Here is a 26,093-nt window from a genome sequence, read left to right as displayed (position 1 = left end):
TAATAGCTCTTGTAGCTCCCTTTTCAGCAGTACTGTGTGTGCTTTCCTATTTATATTTGGCAGTGTTTTTCTCACACCATAAGGACAAGGGTAGTGGCACAGACTTTTCTGCTCTGTGTGGAGACACCAAGGAGTCCAGCAGAGTCACACCCTGTGGAGCTGCTCACAGAGGACCACGCTTTCTGTTGTGAAGTCCTGTCTGAACAGTCTCCCAGTATGGCTCCTACTGAGACTCCAGAGGCAAAGCAACAGAAAAACACTCTGTGTTAACACTTCCATGCAGAAAGTTGTTTTGGAAACTGTTGTCCCTGCCAAGTTTAAAAAAAAAAAGGCATTTTACCTAAAGGAAATTACTCCTGCCAGACAACGAGCTATCAGATCCCTTCTAGATGGAATTTGTACTTTGAAGCAACACTATGCCCCGAGGAACCATGTTACAGAGCAGGAGGCATTGACCTCAGAGGAAGCAGAAAGGTCTGCGTGGCTCCTGCGTGCCTGGCGCAGATCAGAGCTGAGGCTCCTTTTAATGGACACACAAAGTTTTTGTGGACAGGGTCAATGGCAATATGCTAGGTATGGAAAGAGGTGTGCCTGGCCACTCTGCTCCCTGGGCTGGCAGCACTCATCCCTCTTCCCTGCAAAGAGCTGGAATGGACCAGGGCTGTCTGCATGCTGTGGAACCTCAGAGCGGGTTTACGCCCTGTTTTTGAAAGGGATGTAGGAAAAAAGCCATCTTACATGGTAAGCTGCGCTGTGGAGCGATAGTCCCAGGGATGTGACTTCATTTCCCAGGCAAATCAAATCACAAGGGGAGCAGAAGGCTTGTGACTGTCCAAGAGACATGGATGCACAGCCAGCCCTGACCCTCACTGCCTCTTTGTCCAAAACTGGTGATATCGTGCTATGAGGTGAATCATAGCGCTGGTTTCCCTTGTTTTTATGAAAGATGCAAGTGGTATTGCCTATGGCTGTTACATGATCTGCTTCCTCTTTAAAATGTTTTTCCAAGAACAACATTCCTTCCCTATTATCTTCTCTTTTCTCTCCTCTCCCCTTCTTCCTAATCCCTTCTCCACAGACCAGTCATTTGCCATTGTTTTATCAGACTAAATTCCCCATCAAAACCTCCTCCACCAGAGGTGGAGAAAGGGGGCTGCAAGCATCCTACATACCAGTCTTCAAGGCTTTGCAATGCCTTGCACAGACCAGCCATGGCTGCCCACTCCAAAACTCTCCACAATCCCTCTTCTCTCAAAACACATATCTCAGCGTAGGTGGGCAATACAGTGACTTGTGCCAAGTCAAGCTTAGCGTGGGGTGCTTGAGGAGCAGGGAAGGATCTTGTTCTGCTCCTGTCCACCCGTTGCTTACCCAGGCCTGCCACACACTGAGCAGCCAGTAGCTTTTTAATCGAAAAAGCCACCTCACAACCTCTATTTGGTTTTAGTTTTGCAGGATTGAAATTACCAGCAGGATGCTGTGAATAAGCCAATGTAATTTTTTACAGGAAGTCAGGTACATGGCCTACTAATTTTGACAAACTTGATCATACGCATTTAACTCAAGCACTTTACTACAGCTTTTTATATAGGTGTTTTCAAGCAGCTGAAGGCAGAGGGGTCAGGGGAGTCTCATCTACCTGAGCTTCAGGTCAGCCTCAGGGTAGGGCAGTTTGTCAAGGAAAAGAGGGCAGGGAGAGGAGGGAAATCAGAGTGTACACAGTCTAGTCCTGCTGTGGTTTTGGTCTCTCAGGATTAACTAACTTCGTTGAGAGCAGCCAGAAAGCAGCTCTAACGTACGCTGCAGCTGCAAGCAGTGTAGGCACAGCGTGAGGAACAAGGAGTTGCCACTACTCCTTGAAAGTCACATGCCTGAAAACAGTTGCCATTGCTCATGGCTAAAGTCTAGAGCATGCTTTCACTCATCTTCCTCTGAACAACTGCCACCAGCGGCTGAGAAATGTCCTCGGGCAGGGCGCAGAGGAAAAAACCAAAGGCTCTTGTTTAAACCGGTTCTGTGCTTGCATTTGCTTCAGAGTAGTCACCCCAACCATCGCGCACAAACCAGAGAACAAAGTTTTAGACCCTCGGGACTGGATCCTGTTTCCTGGGAAGTCAGTGACTAATCTCCCAGGAATGGCTGCAGTGGGAGATTGCTGCTGCACAGTCCTGCTGCCTCACAGCTCACCCCAACGGTGGGCTGAACAAGGCTCAGCTGAGGAGCTCCACAATGAGCACGCTTCTTTGTATTGCCCAGTAATTGTGCAAACATCATTGTTTCTCACACTGATCCTTCCCATCCACCCTTATCAACCTGAGCACCTCTGGCTGAACTGATTAGTATCACTGAGATGCTGGATGAAGAGTGGCCGGAGAAGGGACAGGGAAAGGATGGGGTGAATGCTCCTGGCAATGAAATTTGAAATTTCCCTTCCAGGAGAGCCATAACTCTCTCTGTCCTGGGGAAGTGGCTATCAGGAGCTGCACACTTTCTGTTGTGGGGAGAGCTGAGACCCTGAACTGACCTGTTTTAATGTATGAAAAATGAGAGCAGAAAAGTGGGAAGACAAAACTTGCTTCATACCATCTTTCATACCCTTCATACCTGAGGACATGAATTCATCTAAAACTGGGGATTTAAAACTCACATTTTACCTCTTGGGGGAGAGTCAGGCTAAAACACCCACCCCATTTAGCATTCTGAGTCAGTGTCGGAAATAAGTCTGCATGTCGGAAAGCCCCTTGTGCTCCAGCAGTGACAGCAAAGGCTGGAAAACTTCCCCGTTCCTGGAAATCCCCTGTCAGCTCCAGCAGCCCCGGGCTGGGGAGGAGAGCCAGAAATGACCAGCGTTATACTCCCGGAAAGCCCAACCAGGCAGTGGAGCCGGGCAGGGGCTGTGGAGAGCATTGCAGGCAGCGGGGCAGAGCAGCGTGCGCTGCAAAACAGCAGGACCGGGAGCTGCAGGATGGTGAAGGACAGTAGGAGAGGGTGGTGGAGAGGAGCCTGGGCTTTTTCAGAAGGGAATAATCCAGGAAAATGAGGATGACTGAGGGGATTTTTCATTCCTCCCTCAACCTTCCTTTTGGGACAGGAGTTACCAGGGGTCAGCTGATACTGGGGGGGGGACCAGTATCTGCTTCCTCTGCCTTTTCACTTTGTTTATATATGTATATTACTGTCTGGAAGAAATGTCTTCTGCATTCCAGACAGCAATAATGAAATCCATTCAGGGCAGGGGGAACGGGGATGGCAGGTAAGGCAGCACAGGTGGCCCAAGCCAAGGCCTTGGCTGTGCACAGGCAGCAGGCCAGCAGTTCCACACCATTGCCATACACCGTTACACGCAGGAATCTGCTTCCTTCGGCCTCCTCCCCCTTCCTCCCACTGCCCCTTCCCTTCCCCTCCGTCCAGTTCCTAAGGGAACTGAAGTGCACTTAGGAAGACACAACAGCCTGGGACTTGCTCAGAATATTCAAAATCCCTTTCTCATTAGGGTTTTTCACATCAAATTGGTTTGATAAACATTTTGACCTCTGCATACCACTGATAAACTCTGAAGACTGCTCCCCTCTTCCCTCACTGTAAATATCTTGCAGGTGCTCTGCTCATTTTTCTTCTATTATAGCCAGCTGGCAACTTTGTTGGCACGCCAAAGAATTCCGGTCCTTGTAGCAAAGAAACCTTTTAGTCTTTAATTCTGGGTATTTTCTCACCAATATGCCAATCAGTTGATATTTTTAAGTTTTCTATTTAATTTTGCCTTTAGACCAATGGACAGAAAGTGTAATCTAGAATAAGAATCTTCAGAATAAGCGCCTTCAGAAAACCCTGTCCATCAGAATGAGAATATTAAATAGATGCAGCTGAGAAACATTATGGAAAGGGCCAAGTGAATTTCACAGAAGGTTAGTGCCTTCATACAAAATATTTAAACCAGTCTATAGCATTTTGTAATAGGGATAACATTTTCTATTAAATTCCTTAGAAGGGGCTAAAAGTTTGCCTGGAAGGTTCTCATTCAGTATTGAATTTTCATTTGTTGGGTATATCCCAGACATTTCCAACTTTGTTTCTATATAATACTATTATTTTCATCCCTATTAAATGCTAAACGCTTTTCCATAGAAGTGAAGCAGCTAGCAGGATCTGATAGGTAGTACCATTGTAAGGCATCAGCATGCACAAACTGCGTTAAGTCCACGAGGCTGACATCCAAGGAGTGCACACAAAATCATGGGAAAAATGTGCTGGAGACAGTTGATTTGGAGCCCCTGTTGTGCTGTGAGCTGTGTGAGGAAAAGAGCTGGTGAGAGAGGAATTCAATTCTGTCCATGTCAGTGGTGAGAAGTACAGACAAAGCACAGGGGAGGGTGGTTTGAGGCTGATTCAGTATAACCTGTCTTTAACGGAGCTCGTTAGTTTGGACTCTGGGCCACACAAACCCAGTCACACAGCTTCCAGGCAGCCCTGAGTGCAGGCAAGGTGAGACTGTTTCCACTCACCATACACCGCGCAGGCAGATGCCCAGAGCAATATGCTTGTCTGAAGGAAGCCAAGTTAAGCCTGTGGTTTTCAAGTGCTTCCAGCACTCGTTCCTCTCAGTGCCGCCACCGTGTTATTTCCACGCAGCAGCCTGAGGAGCGCTGAAGTGAATTGCAATGGACAATTCCTTTTTCTCCTTCTCCATGTACGCTTTTAGCATAGAGGAGTTCATTGACCCACTCCAACATGTAACATCACATGTGGCACCATAAACAGTTGTTTTAGCATGAGTAACGGGGAGGCATGAGGATGACACAACCAGGAGTGTGGGTAGGAACTGGTTAGGCAGGTGCAGCCGTTGGGAAAAGCATCTACAGTTTGACTCAGAAATGGAGAGGTTGATCCACAGGTAAGTGGGGGAAAGACAGAAGGGGTGATAATGTGAAGATCAGCCTGATACAGTGGAGAGGGCAAAGACAGGAACCCACAGAACAAGAGTGGAAAATCAGGGAGGTCTGAGGAGTGCCAGGAGAGGATGGAGCAATTAAACCGAGGGAGAATAGCATTTTGAGGAGTGTGTCTGGTGATTGGAGTGAAAGGAGCAGAAGCCAGATTGATGGCATGTCAAACAGTTCTGGAAGAGACAAATTTGAGATGAAGTTATGGATTCTGCTTCTGAGGCAGAAGTGATTGATTTGTGCATCACTGTTACTTTTATCCAGCCCACCAGATGAAAAGTTGTTTGCTGTCACAGCATGATTCAAGCATTTTCAAGGACCAGGTCTGGAAGACACAGTATAATACATTGAGCAGTTGTGCCTAACTCACTTGAATGGATGCACTGGTAAAAAATCCAACACTGGCTCAAAATCTTTATGGATGCTCAAGTAAAAACTGCTTGCACCTCTCTTTCCCTACTCTCCGCAAACACAATATTTCCACCTTCCCTTTTCTCCTCCAAATCCCCTCTTTTCCTTTGACTTGAGGGCTGGATAAAGAGGCAATCACAGCCAGCCAGGAGAACAAGAGATATAGGAAATCTGGCTGACCAACTGGCTACTGACTCTTGGCAAGCGAAAAGGTTAAACAAATGGATTCACAAGCCATGTGTGCACAGTCAGACTGAAACACAGCTGAGTTACTTGCTTCCCCTAGCTCAGCACCACCTCTGAACCACAGCCCAATTCATCAGCTCCTGACAACTGAAACACTATCTCTGAACTCTCCTGGGATTAATCCAAGCCCTACTGCAGTGTCCAGCATACAGTCACCCTGCCTGTCCTTGCTAGCATCAGCCCTAACCATTTGCAGTCCCTTGGGATGAGTTCCATTCCAACCTAATCAGCTTGATCAGACTTTCCCCTTCCCTTCACAACTAGTGTCAAATCCAATCAAGATCTAAGAGCTTGAATTTCCCAGCTCCACCAGTACCTACCTTTGTTCATTAGCCCATGCAGACCTTAATGCAGAGATGCCTTCCCCCCAAATCCAATCACACAGCTCCTGCCTTAGTCCTTTCTTATTTTCTCCTTCCAAACCCAGTGCTAACTGGGTAATGAACTCGAACAGCTTGAACCCAAGTCCTTTACAGTGACCTCTTCACCTGTGACGCAGAGAAGTCCTGCAGTTCACAGCAAGCTGGGACAGAGGCTGTTTAGTCAACGCGCCTAGTGGACCTACAATATGTGTATAAAAAAGCCAACAACTTCCTAACCTGTACGCACGTGTAAATCAGGCTCTCAGGCCACATATTTCAGTCTGTAATACACGTTCTGCTAAAGGTAGCTTTAAACTTTTGACACTTTGCTTCACTATGTTGGTCCCAACAGAGTTACTTCATTCCCAAAAGAAGGACTTTTGTGGGGAGCAAAAGTAAGAGGAATCACTTTGGTGAATGAGGGTTTGCATCTCTCTTCACTTCCCCTGTCTCTTACCCCACCAGGTCCTCAGAAACCAACAATGGCTTTAACCTGTTCTAGCCAGCAATGATCCCCATAAAGACGTCAAGGTAGTTGTGGACTGCTGATGTGGCTACCATCCAGATGTGCCTATTTCTCCCCAGTAAGGCAAAGTGTAACATAAGTCCTGTAAAAGTTATTCTGCTCCCATTTAGACAACATTCTTCAGAAAGAAATCTGTATCTCTTCTATATCCCTATAACTTATGAAGGGAAAAAGGAAGCATAAAGCAAACATATTTAAATTACCTGGATATGGGCCTCACCGGAAAAATCTAAAATGCTTCTGTTGTCACAAGAACAATTTTCACTTCATGTTTTTGGACTTCATAACACACCACCAAAAGCACTTGACATTGGGAAAGTAAGATTTCTTAATGGAAATATTATAGACTTGTAATTTGCTCAGGCAGCAGTTTCTGTAAAAAGATTTCTTACTATTCTAAGGAAATGAAAAATGTATGTTTTATGTTCATATAAAAAGCACAGCCATTAACAGAGAAAGGCCAGTAAACAGCAAGAGTGTTACAGCAAAAGTCTTGGTGCAGTGCTATTTTAAGGACAGTTGGAAGCAAGTATAGACTGCTCTGCTGAAAGACTGTAACAGGCTTTTATGGACAATAAGTTTAGCTTGTAATGTAATGGACAGCACAATCAATATTAAATAAGTACTAAAACTGGTTTAACTTTAAGATGGACTTTGGGCTTGAGTTCTATTGCCATTTACACAAGGGTAATTTCCTTGTCATCAGAGTTGTAATTCAGAAGGTACAAATCAGAACAAAATTTGTCTTTGGACACACTTAATTGTTATGATACCATTAGACCAGCAAGCTTTGCAGAGGGACATTACTTTCACCTTACCCAGCTTGCCAGGTGCTGTTGCAGGCTAAAGGAACATTTTATCCAAAATGGTAGATGGCTTGTTTTTTCCAGGACACCCTCTGGATTACAAGCCAAAGGCTCAGGATATATCTACTTGTGGTGCCAGAATGTGGGGACAGCTACATGCTTATAGGATTTACTTAGTACATATTGAAGCGTAAAACCTCAGTGGGCATCTCTGAGTGAATGATACAGATTGCATTGCTGTCAAAGTTGTAAAGCAGGAGCATAGAGTTGTACACATTAAATTAGATTTCCAAATACTTTAAAGTGTGCCAGATGAGTTAATATATATAGAATCAGCCATTCTTCTGTTATTAAATCCATTAGTTATCTGTGAAACAGTGAATGCCAAGTAAGTCCTGGCCACCATTAAACAGTTCTATGGAGGAAAAGACTTTTAAATAATGATAAGTGATTTGAGATATAAATCTCTCTAAAATAACTGAATGTTCAAAATGTTTCAAGCATCCACATTCAAAAAATCAAGATCCTTAATTTTATCTCATATCCAACACCCCAAAATGGAGTCACCTGAAGGCACTATTTTGTAATGACAAACTTGGTTTCAACTCTTTGCAAGCTCAAGCTATGTTGTTTAGACCTGAAACTGAATCCCTTTGCAAAGTTTCAGCATGTCCAGATCAAGGGTTTGGGTTTGGTCTTTTTTATAGAAAGTGGCCCATCTGAAAGGTTTGGAAAATAATTGAAACATGCCTGAGGTCAGAGTGTTGGTGAGGATCCAAGTTTCTAATTCTGGCTCCTCTCTAATTTAAACCATCTATTTGATGCATTTACTCAGAATAACAAAGGCTGAAGGCTAAATGGGCCTATGGTCATGCCTGGAAAGCAAAAGAATTTTATATTTTTTACCATGAAGAATTTATATTCATCATGCTAGGAATTTAGACTGACTTCTATCATTTTTAAGTACTGCTGTGTCAAGGAAATGGGAGAAGCCAAGAATTGTACTGTACCTCTAATAAAGGATATCTGACAACTGAAAATCAGCTTAAGCAGGGATTAACTAACTCTAATATTCTCAGTTAATAGTGAATACATTAATGTTAGACAGCTAATGGTTTTAAACAGCAACTCACTTGCACACCCACACAGCCCTAAGCAGTGTTTTAGCACACTTCCTGTCATGTCTGCAGTCCTGCCAGGGCTGCACTGACAATGAGTTTCCCATTTCACAAATGCATAGTACTTGACTGAAGCAATGCAGGACAAGCTGACCTGCCGTGTGAACTTTTCATGGTTGTTTCTGTGATGTCTGGACCCTGTGGAATGTGAAAATTTCCTGTTTCACCAGTGTACCATGACTTGCATTTTGGGCAGAGAAACATGTAAACATAATTATATGGTTGGCAGCTAAAATTCCCTTTTAAAATGCAGTCAAGCTCTGTGGCTTTCATTTCTATTTTATTTGGAATGGATTAATCTGATATTGTTCGAGACTAACTTGCCTATTGGCTTAAGAATTTGGGAGTTTTCCAGCAGACCATTTATGGGTTGTGTGTGCCTGTCTGGCCAGAGTAAAGGTGAAGCAAAAATGGTATGATTTTCACAACACAAGCACTCTTGATTGTAAACAATCATAAGATGCTGTGTGTCATTTAGTTTCCTTCTGGTTTTCCTCCCAAGCATCAAGATATGCAGCTTTTAAATACCCACTATCAGCAGGGTCCAGGCTTTCATAACTCAAAAAACATGTGTATTTCCCAGCTGAGGGTGATGGGCTTGTGGTGGGTTGACCTTGGCTAAACGCCAGGTGCCCACCAAAGCCGCTCTATCACTCCCCCTCCTCAAACAGACAGGGGGAGTAAAATACGATGAAAGGCTCGTGGGTCGAGATAAGGACAGGGAAAGATCACTCACCAATTACCATCACAGGCAAAACAGACTCGACTTGGGGATATTAATTTAATTTATTGCCAATCAAATCAGAGTAGGGTAATGAGAAATAAAAACAAATCTTAAAACACCTTCCCCCCACCCCTCCCTTCTTCCTGGGCTCAACTTCACTTCTGATTTTCTCTACCCTCCTCCCCCCGAGTGGCGAAGGGGGACAGGGAATGGGGTTGCGCTCAGTTCATCACATGTTGTCTCTGCCACTCCTTCCTCACACTCTTCCCCTGCTCCAGTGTGGGGTCCCTCCCATGGGAGACAGTCCTCCACAAACTTCTCCAACGTGGGTCCTTCCCACAGGCTGCAGTTCTTCACAAACTGCTCCAGCATGGGTCCTTTCCATGGGGTCACAGGTCCTGCCAGGAGCCTACTCCAGCATGGGCTTTCCATGAGGTCACAGCCTCCTTCAGGGCATATCCACCTGCTCCAGTGTGGGGTCCTCCATGGGCTGCAGGGGGACAACCTGCTTCACCATGGTCTTCACCACGGGCTGCAGGGGAATCTCTGCTCCGGCGCCTAGGACACCTCCTCCCCCTCCCTCTTCACTGATCTTGATGTCTGCATAGTTGTTTCTCTCACATATTCTCACTCCTCTCTCCCAGCTGCTGTTGCTCAGCAGTTTTTTTCCCCTTCTTAAATATGTCATCACAGAGGCACTACCACTGTCACTGATTGGCTCAGCCTTGGCTAGTGGTGGGTCCGTCTTGGAGCTGGCTGGCATTGGCTCTATCGGACATGGGGGCAGCTTCTGGCATCTTCTCACAGAAGCCACCCTTGTAGCCCCCCCCCCCCGCCCCGCTACCAAAACCTTGCCACGCAAACCCAATATGGGGCTGAAAATAGTTATTCTGCTCCCAAAGCAGCCTCCTCATTCTCTATCGATGCTGCTGTCATCTGTGGCCAGGCTGAATTGAATCAATGTAAAGCCAATACATTATTGATCACCTTCTGGGTAGGCATGACAAGATACGGAGCCTCAGGGGCTGTAGGAAATATATAATCTCAATGTTAGCTGGATACAGTTATACTCACAAACAGTCTGCAATAAATTTCTGTTGATGTATGCACATAAAAGAAAAATATTTGCTGTATATTTTCTGATTTTGCTGACCTGTTTAAATGTTAAGGAGATTAAAAAGTATTAACAGAAACTATACATTTTCAACCTCCCCCCCTCTCCCTCTTCCTCTGCCCCAAAATTTGTGCTACAAGTTTTCATTTAAAGTTCAGGTTGATTATTCTGTGTTCTTAAACCAAACATACACACAGCTCAAAAATACACACACAGCCCAATTTTTAGGGCAGAGTTACAGATCTTTCCTATTTTTCCTCAGCGGTAAGGCCAGCATAGAGTCCCCATTGCACACTCCACCCTGGGACGTGGGCTCACAGCTCACAACTTCTCCAGCTAAGCTGATACAATTGCTTGGGAGGCCATGCTGTACACATTTTTGCAGTATTTATGGAAATGATCTAGGTAAAACCCTCCCCGCTTTTCAAAGATAGAACGCTATTTCAGTCCAACATGGAGGTTTTGCTAGAGTATGACCTTTGTGTTCTTATAACTGACCCAGATCAGGGTTATCATTAGCTTAAGGGTTTCCAAACATGCTCTCCCAAGCCCTTCTTCTCCCAGGCCACTAGCAGTCTGCAAAACCTTGTAACAGCCACAGAGGGATCTTTTATTTGAGGCTGTGCAGGAGAATTTTCTGATGCAGCCCCTAGCTAATATCGTACCCATTCTGCTTATCTATCCAGGATGAAAACTTAAGGAAATCCCAGTCTAGACCTAGATTCCTAAGGAACTTCTTTTTGTTGACAGAAAAAGAAACCGCATTTGAATGATGTCTTTGTAGCAATAAGAGAGGTTTTCCAGGGTTATCTGTTGTTACTCATGCATTTTTATTATTGCTTTTAAAAACATTTATAGAGCATTCAGACTATAATCACACAGTTATCAAGTATTCCTATCTCCCAGATCATTACTCCTCAGAGACAGAGGAGGCTGGGGTGGAGGGACAGAGGCAGATCTCAGCTGAATGGAAAGGACAAGGACTTGTACTGTAACCAGATGTAACCAAAATTATTAGTTCGTTCTTTTGTAACTAAGCTACATAGAGATAGGAGCAGGTTAGACAATGCTTTAATATTGTGTTTGTACACCTATGGCTATGGATATGCTACTATGCCCAAAGACAATTGGACAAGGAGTAGTACGGACATGCTGCTATGTTCCCAGTACAGCCCCAGCCCATCTTGACAAAGAGTCGAGGGTGGTTAGAATAATTGGTTTGTGTTAAGGGTGCCAAATCATTGTTAGGGACCATGCACCATGAAGAAGGGAAGCAAGTTACATAAGCAAGGTGGGATTGTGCATGTCCAGAAGAAGGGGTCAACTAAAGGACACACCTGTACGGCCACCAAGGACCACCAGAGACCCCCACAGAAGCCCCTCGGAGCTCAAGGACGCATGCGTAATGACCACGCAAATATGATAATTAGTTCTGGGAAATAGAATGAATATGCATGATCATTCCAGGAAATGTGATGCATATGTATGTAACTGGACAATATAAGTTTTGGCTGATGCAACCTGCAGTATGCACGCTAGGTGGAACGATCCCCCGTGCATCCGGTGCCATAATAAAGAATGCCTGCTTCTTAATACTACATTGGTGTTAAGGAGTTTGATTCCCGATTTCGGTGACAGTACCTCATAGAACTAAACTAATCAGAACCCCTGAATAGCAACGATTTTTATCAGTGACCTGGGTATGAACATGAAGTTTCTGTTCAAAATCTGCTTTGGAAACATCAGAGTTTATAAATACAAAACAAGGTTATCATGCTCAGATTGACAGTACCTCACAGAGTTTTTCCTCCTATTGTTGCCGTGAAAAGCCGAAATCAGGACTCAATAGTCGGGATGACTATTAAGCAGGTATTCTTTATTGCAGCGCTGTATGTATGAAAAATCATACATATTAATCAGATCTCCTGAAAAAGGCAGTCTTATGGTGATGAGTTCCTGGAATTCATTTACATAGTCCAAGCATGCACAGTAAAATTAGGGTTAGGGTCTTTTCACCCTCCCGGTGGTCTTCCATAGTCTTCCTCACATTGTCCACTAGTTGAACTTTGGGCTTCCTTTGTCCATATATAGTCATTGAGTTAGCTCATCAGTCCTTTGGCCTCGGAATGTCATAAGGGGGTGGATTTAAGCTAGTTCTTTGGTGCTTATCTTTGGCACAAACCTCCTGAGTTCCTGTTATCAGTGATTTAATTAGGAAGCCTAAGGAGCTTGCTCAAGGCCTGTTTAGTCCTATCAGGCAAGAAGTTACAGGAAATGTCCTATCATCAACTCTGCTCAGCAGGTAACCAAAACTATCTTTGCAGGGGAAGAAAACAAAAGAGAACAAGGATGCAAGTGAAACTAAAAAATATGCAAGTCTATGTATCACAGTAAGGTCTTAGTCAGGGATTGTCAGGGATTTAACCCTTTCATTCCCCCCTTTTCTTTTGAGGGCTTGTAGCTTACTTGCTACAGTCCTCAATATACAGTCTTATTACGTCTGAAACGAAGCTTATTACACAAAAACTACAATAAAATCAATAAAATCACTATTAAAATAGTAAGGGTCTTTTAACTACGACTAGTAAAATATTTCAAATCTGTTTAGGCCTAAAAGGGTGTTATCCTTAATTATTTTACGTTTGCAAAATTCATAATATTTCATCCTTTTCAAGGGTCTGAGTAAAATACCTTCCTGTTTCTACTTGATGTCTAATCTTGTTTCTTTTCCAATCACTGTACGTCTCTGCTGAATTCCAGTAACACCAAAAAACACATTTAAGAAATACACAAACAAATATTCCTAAAATCGCCAAAGTAATTAATCCAATGAATAATTGTTTCAACCATCCAAAGTTGGGAAGCCAAGAAGTCAATTTATCCCATAAATCTCGAAGCCCCAATGAAGTATCATCCAAAGATACTTCCTGGAATATTCGTGCTTTCTCCCAGAGTGCATTTAGATCTGCTTCTATCTGCTTATCTTTATTGATATATGCACAGCAACTGGTATTAATGATCATACATACACCTCCTTCTTAGGCAGTCAATAAATCTAATGCCATTCGATTTTGCAACGCAACCTTACTGAGGGAAGATACTTCCGTCTGTAAATTTTTTTTATAGTATTTATGGTTAAATTTTCCATCTGCTCTAGAACTGCGGAAATATTTACTATGGCCTTTTCTAGCTAAACTTACTCCTAGCCACGGTAAGAAACATCTAACAAAGCTATGAAATTTTGTTCCCCTAATTACAAGTGGGTTGTCTTCTCGCTTAGCCCATTTCCAGGATGTTCTCAAAATACCTCTAGGTATTTGGGACTGATTATATATTCGGGACTGATTACATACTAACTAAATGACCTACGGTACACATTCCCTTCCATCCTGCAGGGAGTTGCTTTCTGCTGATACCATCACCACATAGCCACCAATACCCATTGGGTAGTTTGCAGGGTCCGTCGGTGGCTGTGAGATTAGCTCCATAAAATGATCTTTTGCTTACCCATACAACCAGTGTATTTCTACTGGCATCCCACTTTGTAGGGCTATAGGTTTCTAACTGGGTTCTATTACAGAAATTAATATATGTCACGTTCAATCCCATCAAATTCCAAGTTCCTACTTCTACCGCAGTCTTGTTGATCCAATAATCATTCCACCCGTTCCTACAAGAACAGTTATGATATTTGTTGTCGGGGGGGGCGGCGGCACGGACAATTATTGGATTTTGCCTTCCATAGGCAACTATTATTGCTAACTAGAATCTGGGTGGTTGTTTTTTTTTTTTAGTATCTGTAGGTCAACTCTTGGTCTGATCTCATAGCTTCAATTATCATAACTACAATATCCTCCATCTTGTCTTTTCCAAAATTCAGGCCAAGTATTATTGTCACAATTCCAATGAGTCGACCCTATCCGGTACAAAGGGAGTCTCATGTTACCTCTCAGTAGGGCAGTACAAATCCAACAGTCCTTAGCCCCTGTGGCATTTGCTATCATCTGAATCGCATTATAATACAAGTTCTCATTCCAAGCATCTACTGATAAGCTTAAAGTCAATAAAGTTATCGTCGTAACTGTAATTTCAAATCTCCAACACTTTCGATGGTCCATCCTGGTTCAGAAGCTTTCTTTACTCAGGAGTAATGGATCCAAGCTGTCTGCTCTTTAATCTTGATTGCAGTGAAAGTGGTTAGCAACACCTGATAAGGTCCATTCCACTTCTCCTCCAATGGGTCACCTGAAAAATTCTTAACATAAACCCAATCTCCAGGGCTAAATGGGGGGATCGGGTGATCTAACCCTTTTGCTCTGGTTCCCAAAACAGTCTTATTAATCTTTTCCAATTGTTTTCCTAAGGATATAACATAATTTTGTAAATAATTATTTCCCAGCTGATTCAAGTCTTCCCCTTGATATTTGGCCTGATATGGCCTCCCATATAATATCTCAAAAGGGCTCAGATTTTCTTTGGCCCTAGGTTTTACACGTATCCAACGTAGTGCAATAGGCAGTGCTTGATACCAATATAGGTTTGCTTCTATTTGCCTGCTGGCTTGTGGTCTGTAGGGTGTGTGTAATTGCCAATCGATTCCTAATAGTTTGCTGACCTGTTGCACTACTTCTGCACAAAAATGTGTACCCCTTATCTGATGAAATGACCGGAGGTACCCCGAATCGAGGTATTATTTCATTTAATAATACCTTAGTTACTTCTCTTGCTTTGTCCTACAAGGGAACGCCTCTGGCCATCCGGAAAAGGTGTCTGTAAGTACCAATAAGTATCTGTACCCCCCTTTTCTTGGAAGTTCAGAGAAATCAATTTGCCAGTGGTCCCCTGGTACATTTCCTCTCCCAATACTTCCTAATTGTGCCCGGTTACCTATATTGGGATCGTTTTTCAAACATATTTCACATCGCTGAGTCACCTGTCGAACTGCAGTATACAAATTTCTCCCTATTAATTTTTGATTTAAAAATGTATACAGGAATCTGCCCCCAATGTGTCTTATTGTGTTCTTCTTTAACAACTCCCCATACCTGTTTGGCAGGAATTATAATCCTGCCATCACTCAAGTGGGCCCATCCTTTGGAGGAACCTGCCCTCCCATTTCTTCTATTAATTCTTTATCAGCCCTAGAATATTCAACATTTTCTTGGTCACCTAGACTCCTACTTCTATTATCTGGAATTAAGGTTAAAATCTTTTGCATTCTCTCCGCTGCCTGTTTAGCCTCATAATCAGCCAACCTGTTACCTTTTTCCTGGTCAGCGTTACCCTTCAGGTGTCCTCGGCAGCGCATGATGGCGACTTTGGTTGGCAATTGGACTGCTTCTAATAGGTGAAGGATTTCCTCAGCGTGCTTGATCTGTCTCCCTTGTGCGGTTAGTAGTCCTCGTTCCTTCCAAATTGCTCCGTGAGCGTGGACAACTCCAAAGGTATATTTGGAGTCTGTCCATATATTTATCTTTTTCACTTTTGCCAATTCCAGGGCCCTAATCAGGGCAATAATTTCAGCCTTTTGAGCTGATGTTCCAGCAGGTAATGATTGAGATTCAATTACTTTGCTTGCTGTTGTCACCGCGTACCCAGCCTTTCGAATACCTTGTCGGACGAAGCTGCTTCCATCCGTGAACCAGGAGTCTTGTGCATCTTCCAGGGGTGGTTCTTTTAAATCTGGTCTGCTAGAATATATAGTCTCTATGGTTTCCAAACAGTCATGTATCAATGATTCAGATGTCACCCCACTGAGGAAAGAAGCTGGGTTCGTAACATTAGTCACTTCAATACTAACATTGTCTGGTTCAACTAGAATAGCCTGGTATTGTAAAAATTGGGATGGAGAAAGCCAATGATTTCCTTTTTGTTCTAGTATGGCTGATACTGTGTGTGAAACCAGCACTGTCATTTTTTGGCCTAAGGTAAATTTCCGGGCCTCTTGGATATTTAGTACTACAGCCGCCACAGCTCGTAGGCACCCTGGCCACCCTTTGCTTACGTCATCAAGTTGCTTAGAAAAGTAAAACAGACAGAAGGGTTTAGTAACGTGAGGTAGGCCCAGGGCCGGGGCCTTCATCAGTTCCTTTTTAAGCGTTTTGAATGCATTTTGAGCTTCTCTGGACCAAATCAATTGAGTGGGATTGTTTTTCAAAAGTTCATACAAAGGTTTTACTATTATTCCATAATTGTAAATCCATAATCGACACCAACCTGCCATTCCCAAGAAGGTCCTGAGTTCCTTTAGCGTTTGAGGGAGGGGGGTTCTGCAGATGGCTTATTTTCGTTCTGTTCCTAATTCTTGTTGTCCTCCAGATAGCTCGTATCCAAGGTAGTTTACTTGCTGTCGCACCATCTGAGCTTTCTGTTGAGAGACTCGATACCCATTCAGTCCCCAAAAGTTCAACAAATTAATAGTCCATTGAAAACAATCAGACTTTGTTTCAGTTGCTATTAATAAGTCATCCACATACTGTAGAAGAGTTCCGTCTCTGGAGGGAGGATCCCATGTCTCAAGTTCTCGTGATAATTGGTTCCCAAAGATGGTTGGACTGTTCTTAAAACCTTGGGGTAACACTGTCCAGGTAAGTTGGGTTTTCCTACCAGTAGTAGGACTTTCCCATTCAAATGCCAATAGGTTTTGGCTCTCCTTGGCCAGAGGCAAGCAGAAGAATGCATTTTTCAAATCTAATACTGTAAGCCATACTCGATTGTTTCGTAATTTAGTACGTAAAGTATAAGGATTGGCCACCACAGGGTGTAAATCTTTAAAATTGAGGGGTTTTAGAAGGAACACCTTTTCCTGTTGGCCAGTAGCTTCCACTACAGTCACAAAGTCTTTACTCACAGGTATCAATTTTTGATTTAAAACAGAAAAAGAAGCACCTGTGTCTACTAAGAATTCTACTTCTTTCTCTTGTCTCCCCAGCCTTATCTTAACCAGTGGATCTGCTAGGGTAGATTCCCCAGGTCCCCATCAATTGGCCTCTGCTCCAGCAGATTTGCGGGGTTCCTCTGAGTCTTGGACACTCGTTCCTCCAATGTCCTTCCTCTCGACAATATGCACATTGATTCTTTCCCAATACATTCCCCAGTCCTCCTCTACTTCCAGAGGGCCTTCCCCTTCCTCATCCTCTAAATCCTCCTCTATTCACCATTCCTCTCTGTTCCAAGGCTGCCACTGTAGCTGTCGCCATTACTTTCGTCAATTTTCCTCTATCCACATCCTCCCGATTCCTAAAAACTCTCCATGCCTCCTCACTTTCAAACACCTTTGTCCAATACTACATGCTGAGCAACATCTCCTCATTCTCTCCTGCTCCATCTTCTCACTTCTCTTTTCCCTTTCTAGAGATAAAACTAGGGGGTCTTGCGGCAGGATGTTAACACCACAATCCTTCTGCCACTCCAGGTGATTCCACAAAGTAAAAAAACCAACATATCCGCATACATAACCTCATCCCATTTTCCTTCTCTCCGTAAGAACAACATTAACTACAATATAGTATTATAATTTAAAGATCCATTAAAGGGCCATTTTTCACCATCTTCTAATTTGTACAGGGGACACCACTGATTACAATATTTGGTTAGTGTTTTCTTATTCACACTCCCACCTGGTTGTCCCCCTATCTCTTTCCAGTGTGCTAAGATACATCCTAGGGGGCTTTTCTTTACAATACCACCACTTTGCTGTCCCCCCATTCTACCTTACTGATTCTGTACTTACGTTATTCTCCCACAGATTATTTTAATAACCTCAACCTGTCACGCTTTATCCTCCCACTCTGACCACGTTCCACAATTCTCACATTGAATATCTCATCCAAATACAACCCATAAATTTTGGTCACAAATGAAACAATTTACGAGGAAAAGCGGTTCCCATTCATTTTCAGGATGAGACGCACAGGTCTCCAGGTTTTCCACACTCACTTTGCAGTCACACCGCGTCTCAGTCACTCACCAATCACACCAGAGTTAACTCAGCTCATTCACACTTGGTTGCCGATTTTGCAGTGCCTAACGAATATATCCAAATTCAATATCAATAAACCAATATCCAAGTTTGGTGCCAGTAAATCCGTACCGCCAACAGTACAGAACTCATGCGGGTTTCATAAGTGTACCAATACCAAAAGGCACGTTATTGCAGAAGTACAAGGCTTAACCCATGCCCGTACCAACGTACTAAATACCAAATGTATACCCTCAGGCACTAGTAGCCTGGTATACGGCACTCAGCGTAGGACGTCTCCTACGACTTACGAGAACCTTCCAAATGACCGGTCCCAAATTCCAAAACAGAAAACCAGAAAGATTTAAAGAATACCTTTTTTTCCTTTAGATGGTCCTTGTCTGCTCCTGTAGTGATCCGATTGAGGTGAGGAGTCCCTCCGGGAAATCCCAGGGGTACCCTAGGGAGTCCTGTTCTCAGCGGGTCCTGCAGCCGAGCAGAGCGGGCCCCATCTGGGGTGCCAAATTGTTGCCGTGAAAAGCCGAAATCAGGACTCAATAGTCGGGATGACTATTAAGCAGGTATTCTTTATTGCAGCGCTGGGCAGCACTGGGGATCGCTCCGCCACAAGTGCTCTGCCAGGTTAGCACAACACATCAGTTCATATACAGAAAAATCATACATATTCATCAGATCTCCTGAAAAGGGCAGTTTTATGGTGATGAGTTCCTGGAATTCATTTACATAGTCCAAGCATGCACAGTAAAATTAGGGTTAGGGTCTTTTCACCCTCCCGGTGGTCTTCCATAGTCTTCCTCACATTGTCCACTAGTTGAACTTTGGGCTTCCTTTGTCCATATATAGTCATTGAGTTAGCTCATCAGTCCTTCAGCCTTGGAATGTTACAAGGGGGTGGATTTAAGCTAGTTCTTTGGTGCTTATCTTTGGCACAAACCTCCTGAGTTCCTGTTATCAGTGATTTAATTAGGAAGCCTAAGGAGCTTGCTCAAGGCCTGTTTAGTCCTATCAGGCAAGAAGTTACAGGAAATGTCCTATCATCAACTCTGCTCAGCAGGTAACCAAAACTATCTTTGCAGGGGAAGAGAACAAAAGAGAACAAGGATGCAAGTGAAACTAAAAAAAATATGCAAGTCTATGTATCACAGTAAGGTCTCAGTCAGGGATTGTCAGGGATTTAACCCTTTCACTATTAAAAAGTTTTTTCATGATTTTCCATATGAATCCTGTTCAAAGGTAACAAGCAAAGCACACAAATAACATTACTGTATCTTTATTCTTCTACTGTTGCAAAAATGCTGTATCTTTTAGAGTTGTTTGCAAACAAACAAACAAAAAGATAAAGATCTACAGAAAAAAGTTTAAAGATGGATGGATTTTTATGGTTATAAGTGACCACCATGAGCATTCAGTCTCAACATAGGTGTAGCCTGTGTCACAGAATCTCACTCAGTTAATCTTTTACCCAGTCCAGTAACTTGCAACAGCTAAAGCTCATCTCCTGGAAAGGCATCCATCTGCTCTTGAAAATTCCTTCCTGAATTTGTGCTGAATTCCAGGGGCCGGCAACCACTTTGCTCTAATGCCCCATCACATGAGTCTGAGATATTAATGTGATTTACAGCCACTCAGAGGTCCCCTTTCATTGGCAGAGCAATGTAAAGAAGGCTTAATATGAATGCAACTGAGTTCCAAATGCATAAATAACTAAAATTGCAAGTATACGTGAGGTCAGCTATAGCTACCTGATGAGCTGGCCGGAGAAGCCCAGTGGCAAACTGTGTTCTGTTCATCCCTGGAAATCATGTCCACTTTGGCCTGATAGATAGTGGGAATTTATCATCAGCTTTAGGATTTTGTTCACATTCATTTGACCTTCAGGGCATGCTCAAGTGCCCTTCTGCTTTCCTAGGTAATTAATGGGAGGAAGAAAGGAGATCTGGGCTCTGGGAAGGTAGTACGTTTTTAGTAGTGATAGCTTGGATAATTAGTCAGATTAATTGATAGACAGAAGCTTTCTTTTTTCTATCTGTCTATAATATAACTATTCTCATTGTAGATGTACTCAGGCTTGAGTATAAATCTAGATATATTAATTAAAACGTAGTCTTTAAAAAGACTGATCCATGATCAGCAGCTTTAGAAAAACTGAATCACATCACTAAGGCTGCCCTCTCTGACACAGTACCTGGGAAGAAGGGATGGGTGGAGGGAGAGAGAATTGTTGAGGAGAGAGACAGAGAGTTAAAACAAGAGTGGGAAAAAGAGAGGCAAACAGAGGGGAGTGAACCATGCAGGGAAAAGAAAACACAGGTCACGGAAGAGGGCAAAGGGATGAAAGGGAGGTGTAAAGGAAAAAATGCAGACAAAGAGAGAGCAAATGGGCTGGAGACTGAAAGACAAAAGGTGTGGGGGAGGGAGAAGGGAGAGAAGGAACTAGAGGAACCTATTTCATCAATTATTGTCATTACTAATTGAAATATTTTAAAAAACCTGATGGATGCAGGGTCCCCTCAAAAATTTACACATGCACCAAGGGAAGATTTTGAATGCAGGTCATTTCTTTGCATGCATGGCTATGAAACCCAAATTTTCCCCGATCAGTGAAGGGAACTGTCAGCATAAATGATGTTTAATGGCTGCTCTTGACACTAGAAAGGATTTCTCCGCACACTTGATTTATAGCCCCAAGGCGATAGCCTATGAAAGAATCTTATACACTGAATTTCCAGTTTAACAGACACTGCCCCAATATTCAATAGAAGCATTTCATGTTTGTCATATATTCTTTTTTTATGGATTTAATCTCATCTCAGAACAATAAAATCTTAGGATATGTTCCTACTGATTAAAATTTAAGTTAAACATAAATTGATCTTATTGATTAGCTGATCTTTATGTTGTCCCAAAAATAGGGGTTCGTTTACCCGGTGTGCAAAATGCCAATATACACACAGAGCAGAGGTATTTTATTGCATATTTGCACAGATATGGGTGCCTGTCTCAAGACAGCACACACAGCTTTCAAATTAACAGTTATTTATACACAAAGCATTAACATATTCAACTTCCTAATACATATGCAATATTCTTCTATTAAATGATTGGTTAAAATCCCTTTGCCCAGCAAGTAAATTAGTATGCATGCTTAGTTGTTGTTCTTCAACCTCATCATTTGGGTTGGTGGTATAATTGGGGTAGGTGGTCCATGAGTCAGTGGTCGTCATCTCCCCCTGCTGTAACCAGATGTAAGCAAAATGATTAGTTCGTTCTTTTGTAACTAAGCTACATAGAGATAGGAGCAGGGTAGACAATACTTTAATGTTGTGTTTGTACACCTATGGCTATGGATATGCTACTATGCCCAAAGACAATAGGACGAGGAGTAGTACGGACATGCTGCTATGTTCCCAGTACAGCCCCAGCCCATCTTGACAACGAGTCGAGGGTAGTTAGAATAATTGGTTTGTGTTAAGGGTGCCAAATCATTGTTAGGGACCATGCACCATGAAGAATGGAAGCAAGTTACATAAGCAAGGTGATATTGTGCATGTCCAGAAGGGGTCAACTAAAGGACACACCTGTACGACCACCAAGGACCACCAGAGACCCCCACGGAAGCCCCTTGGAGTTCAAGGACGCATGCGTAATGACCATGCAAATATGATAATTAGTTCTGGGAAATAGAATGAATATGCATGATCATTCTGGGAAATTTGATGCATATGTATGTAATTGGACAATATAAGCTTTGGTTGATGTAGCATGCGGTATGCACGCTAGGTGGAACGATCCCCCGTGCATCCGGCGCCGTAATAAAGAATGCCTGCTTCTTAATACTACATTGGTGTTAAGGAGTTTGATTCCCGATTTCGGTGACACTGCCAGAATTACCTTTCCCCTAGTTTCCTATCTTTTTGGCAGATCTAAGCGGTTCCTCATGGTTTACTAACTAGACTAGTAATACATCAGTTTTACACTTCTGCTTTCAACAGCCACATCCTGCTTATTAGACAAAGGTACATTGTCTAAGTTCCTATGGAGATAGGGTAGGGCTCTACAATGGATTTCTATAGCAACATCCACATTATGTGAATTGTATGCTTACATTTGATTATTACAACATATAGAGTCTCAACCTGCCACTACCTGGAGATTTGATGAGAAGCATTCACTCTCTTTTAGACATCTTCAGATCACTTTTGTAGCAGGGAAAGGAAAAGCTTAGATTGATACATTTTCATGAAATAAAAAGGTTGAAGAATATGACTATGTGTTGGAATGCTTTCAGCTAGACATAATACACATATAGCTACAGGTTTTAGCTATTTGTTTGATATTTATGCACTTCGGCCCTTTCTCATATCTGTAATCTGTTTTATTTTAATAGAACTATTTGCGTGAGAAGACGCTATCTGAGTAAGTAAATGTTTCCAGGATTGGCCCCTAACTGCTTTTAGTATGGTTATCAACACTGGCCATTTGTGTTTTTTTCATTTTAATTCCGTAAATGAATGCTTGCCCTTTGTGAATTTCAAGGATCAGGAAATAGCAATAAACCTCTTCTGCAGCTCCAGACTGAATACTCCAACAATCATTAGTTGATGGGATATGCAGTAAAAAGAATTATTTTTGACAGTACAATTTATAAGCATAATTTCCTTTTGCTAACAAGTATTATAACATTTCTGTGCAAAGATGTGGCTGGCTTAGCTGTGTGCTTAACCAGTTTTGAGCTGGTCTTCTGTGATGCAACCTAACCCAAAGAGCAAGTATATAATCAGATAAGTAGTTCTGTGTTAATGGTACATCCGGATTTTGGATTATTAGGGTTTTCACTTCATTTTACTCTGTTTTAGAGACTGTAAATTCCAAGCCTGTATTTTGTAACTGGTAAGTAAGGAGAATTAAAAACCTGCAACCAATGAAAAGAAGCAGTCCAATCAGCCATCTATACTGGTATGGCTGGAATGCCTGTAAAGGACACAGTCATGATCTCATGATTACATAGCTTACTCAGTTTACTCATCTTTTGTTAACTCTCCCATAATTAGTTTTAATAATGAGATAATACCTAAGGATCCAATCTCTATACTGGTTTTATGTGACTGGAAGCTGTAACCCCGTAAATGAAAGCAGATCTGGCTCCAGGACCAGATACCTACTTAATATTAGCTGAAGGAAAGAATAGAGCATATGGATAGGTTCTTATTTACACTAAGGCAAATAAAACAGTGAAAATGTAATTGGATACATGATAAAGGAACTTTACATGCAATAAACAACATACATCGGCCTTATAAATGTAAAAGAGAAGACAATTTATTGTATTAAATTGGCACAAAATTAAGATTTGTAATTTTTCACAAAGTTCTTGACTAATAAACATCCTCATGAAAGAAAAAAGTTGATGTTAATGAATACAATTCCCATTTATAGCATGAAGCCTGCAAAGCAGAACTCTGTGCTAATGTTCTTACCTTGAGACTGAGCACAAATTGACAATAAACTGAAGGGAAGAGACTGTTCTCTAACCATCCAGGACAGAAAAAAGTGCAAAAAAAACCCCAAAAGCATAAAGACTGATAAGCTGTATCATTTTTACTTACTGATTTCAGGTATTAATTGCAACATAGTTAAGGATTTTTTTAAACAAATGATCCTGTTAGCTCAGTTATGCCATTTATGAGGAACATCCCATTCTTTGCTAACCTTCTGGACTAGTGAAGCATGAAGCCATTCCTAATGGACCAATTTTAGGGCCAGTGCTATTTAATGTTTTTATAAATGATCTGGACGCAGGAGTCGAATGTACATTAAGTAAGTTTGCCAGTGATACTAAACTAGGAGGAGCTGTGGACTCCCTCGAGGGTAGAGAGGCCTTACAGAGAGATCTGGATACACTAGAGAGCTGGGCAATCACCAACCGTATGAAATTTAACAAGAGCAAGTGCCAGGTTCTCCACCTGGGACCGGGTAATCCTGGTTATATGTACAAATTGGGGGACGAGAGGCTGGAGAGCAGCCCTGCCGAAAGAGATCTAGGGGTTTGGGTTGATGGCAAGTTGAACATGAGTCAACAGTGTGCCCTGGCAGCCAAAAGGGCCAACCGTGTCCTGGGGTGCATCAAGCACAGCACAGCTAGCCGGTCGAGGGAGGTGATTGTCCCACTCTACACTGCACTGGTGCGGCCCCACCTCGAGTACTGTGTGCAGTTTTGAGTGCCTCAATATAAGAAGGACATCAAACTATTAGAGTGTGTCCAGAGGAGGGCGACCAAGATGGTGAAAGGTCTCGAGGGCAAGACTTATGAGGAATGGCTGAGGTCACTTGGTTTGTTCAGCTTGGAGAAGAGAAGGCTGAGGGGTGACCTCATCGCAGTCTACAACTTCCTCAAGGGGGGCAGCGGAGGGGGAGGTGCTGATCTCCTCTCTCTGGTGACCAGCGATAGGACACAAGGAAATGGAATGAAGCTGTGTCAGGGGAAGTTCAGATTGGACATTAGGAAAAGGTTCTTCACTGAGAGGGTGGCCGGTCACTGGAACAGGCTCCCCAAGGAAGTGGTCACGGCACCAAGCCTGTCAGAGTTCAAGGAGGGTCTGGACGACACTCTTAGTCATATGGTTTAGTGTTAGGTAGTCCTGCGAGGAGCAGGGAGTTGGACTCGATGATCCTTATGGGTCCCTTCCAACTCAAGATATTCTATGATTCTATCATTCTATGAATTGAACTGAGACTTAAAGGCATATTGGCATGGCATGGATTCAATTTAATTTGATACAGCTTTCATACACTGATGCATATCATGCAATCCTACCTCCTCAGAGGCAGAGAGGGGATTTGGATAGGCATTTGCTATTGTGTAGCAAGATAAAGGGACTGTCCTGGTTCTGGTTCCTAAATCAAGTTAAAGTAAACAAATTTAAAATAAGTCAGGAAGCTTTGACTATGTCTACATTAACATTTTGGTTTGGTGTGGCTTGAGAGTGAATCTCCCATCATGTTGGTTTGACTTGCAGAGCAACTTTGGTGTATATTAATTAGATTCAGAAGCAGCTCCATCCCATACACCCATTAAACATGCTCCAACTCCGGGGGGGGGGTGTGTATATGAGTCTAAATCAACAACTTGCACTTTGGTTGTCTTTGAACCACCTGTGTTGGGGACGCTTTGCCCAGGAGACCTGACTGAACATTATCTGAAGGAAAAACTCCCAACTGCATGTAGTATAAATATGGGGGCCTGTGATGGATGCGCTTCTCCTGTTTGAACTAACTGAACTTTGGTCCAGGCAGATGCTCAGCAAGTGGGCCTAATCAAAGTTAATCCTGTTGTGTGAGGCTATCAGTGAAAACTCAGCACCAAACCCAAAAAACCCAGTTTGGCTGGAGACTGGGCTGATAAGCAGCTGAAACTGCATTAACACAGCAGAAAATCTGACTACAAATCAACCACTTTACGCTCTAAATATCTGCAGCCATCAAGGTCCGTTTAGCTCTCCCTCCATAGCAGCTGGCTGTGCGGCGGTGATCTCCCCTTGAGTAGGGACGCCTCTCAAGGTTACCCCTTGAGGCTGAGAGATCCATTACCTTACACCAGACATCGATGGGTTGGTAAGTGACATTTTTTACATGCATGTAACATTTAAGATACGTATAGTAAGCTTACACGATAATCTTTGTATCCCATACTAACTTTAAGTGTAGTAAATAGTAGAGTATTGACCACCAATCCATCTGTACTTATTAAATATTTTACATACATACCTAAATTTACTGACTAGAACTCAATAAACTAACTACTAGAT

General features: G+C 42.8%; 1 protein-coding gene across 1 annotated transcript in view; it reads left to right on the top strand.

The window, feature by feature from the left end:
• Nucleotides 1-26,093, top strand: part of LOC140651270 (unconventional myosin-Ia-like) — an 84,240-nt gene that overhangs the window by 56,523 nt on the left and 1,624 nt on the right. Inside the window, exons 4-5 of the transcript XR_012042333.1 lie at nucleotides 22,676-22,704; nucleotides 25,764-25,899. The gene's annotated coding sequence lies outside the window, so the exon portion shown is untranslated. The remainder of the gene's footprint in view (nucleotides 1-22,675; nucleotides 22,705-25,763; nucleotides 25,900-26,093) is intronic.

This window comes from Ciconia boyciana, chromosome 4 (assembly GCF_034638445.1).
Source record: "Ciconia boyciana chromosome 4, ASM3463844v1, whole genome shotgun sequence".
NCBI lineage: Eukaryota > Metazoa > Chordata > Aves > Ciconiiformes > Ciconiidae > Ciconia > Ciconia boyciana.
The sequence above is the reverse complement of the archived record's forward strand: the minus strand, read 5'-3'. Positions and strand labels throughout refer to the sequence as shown.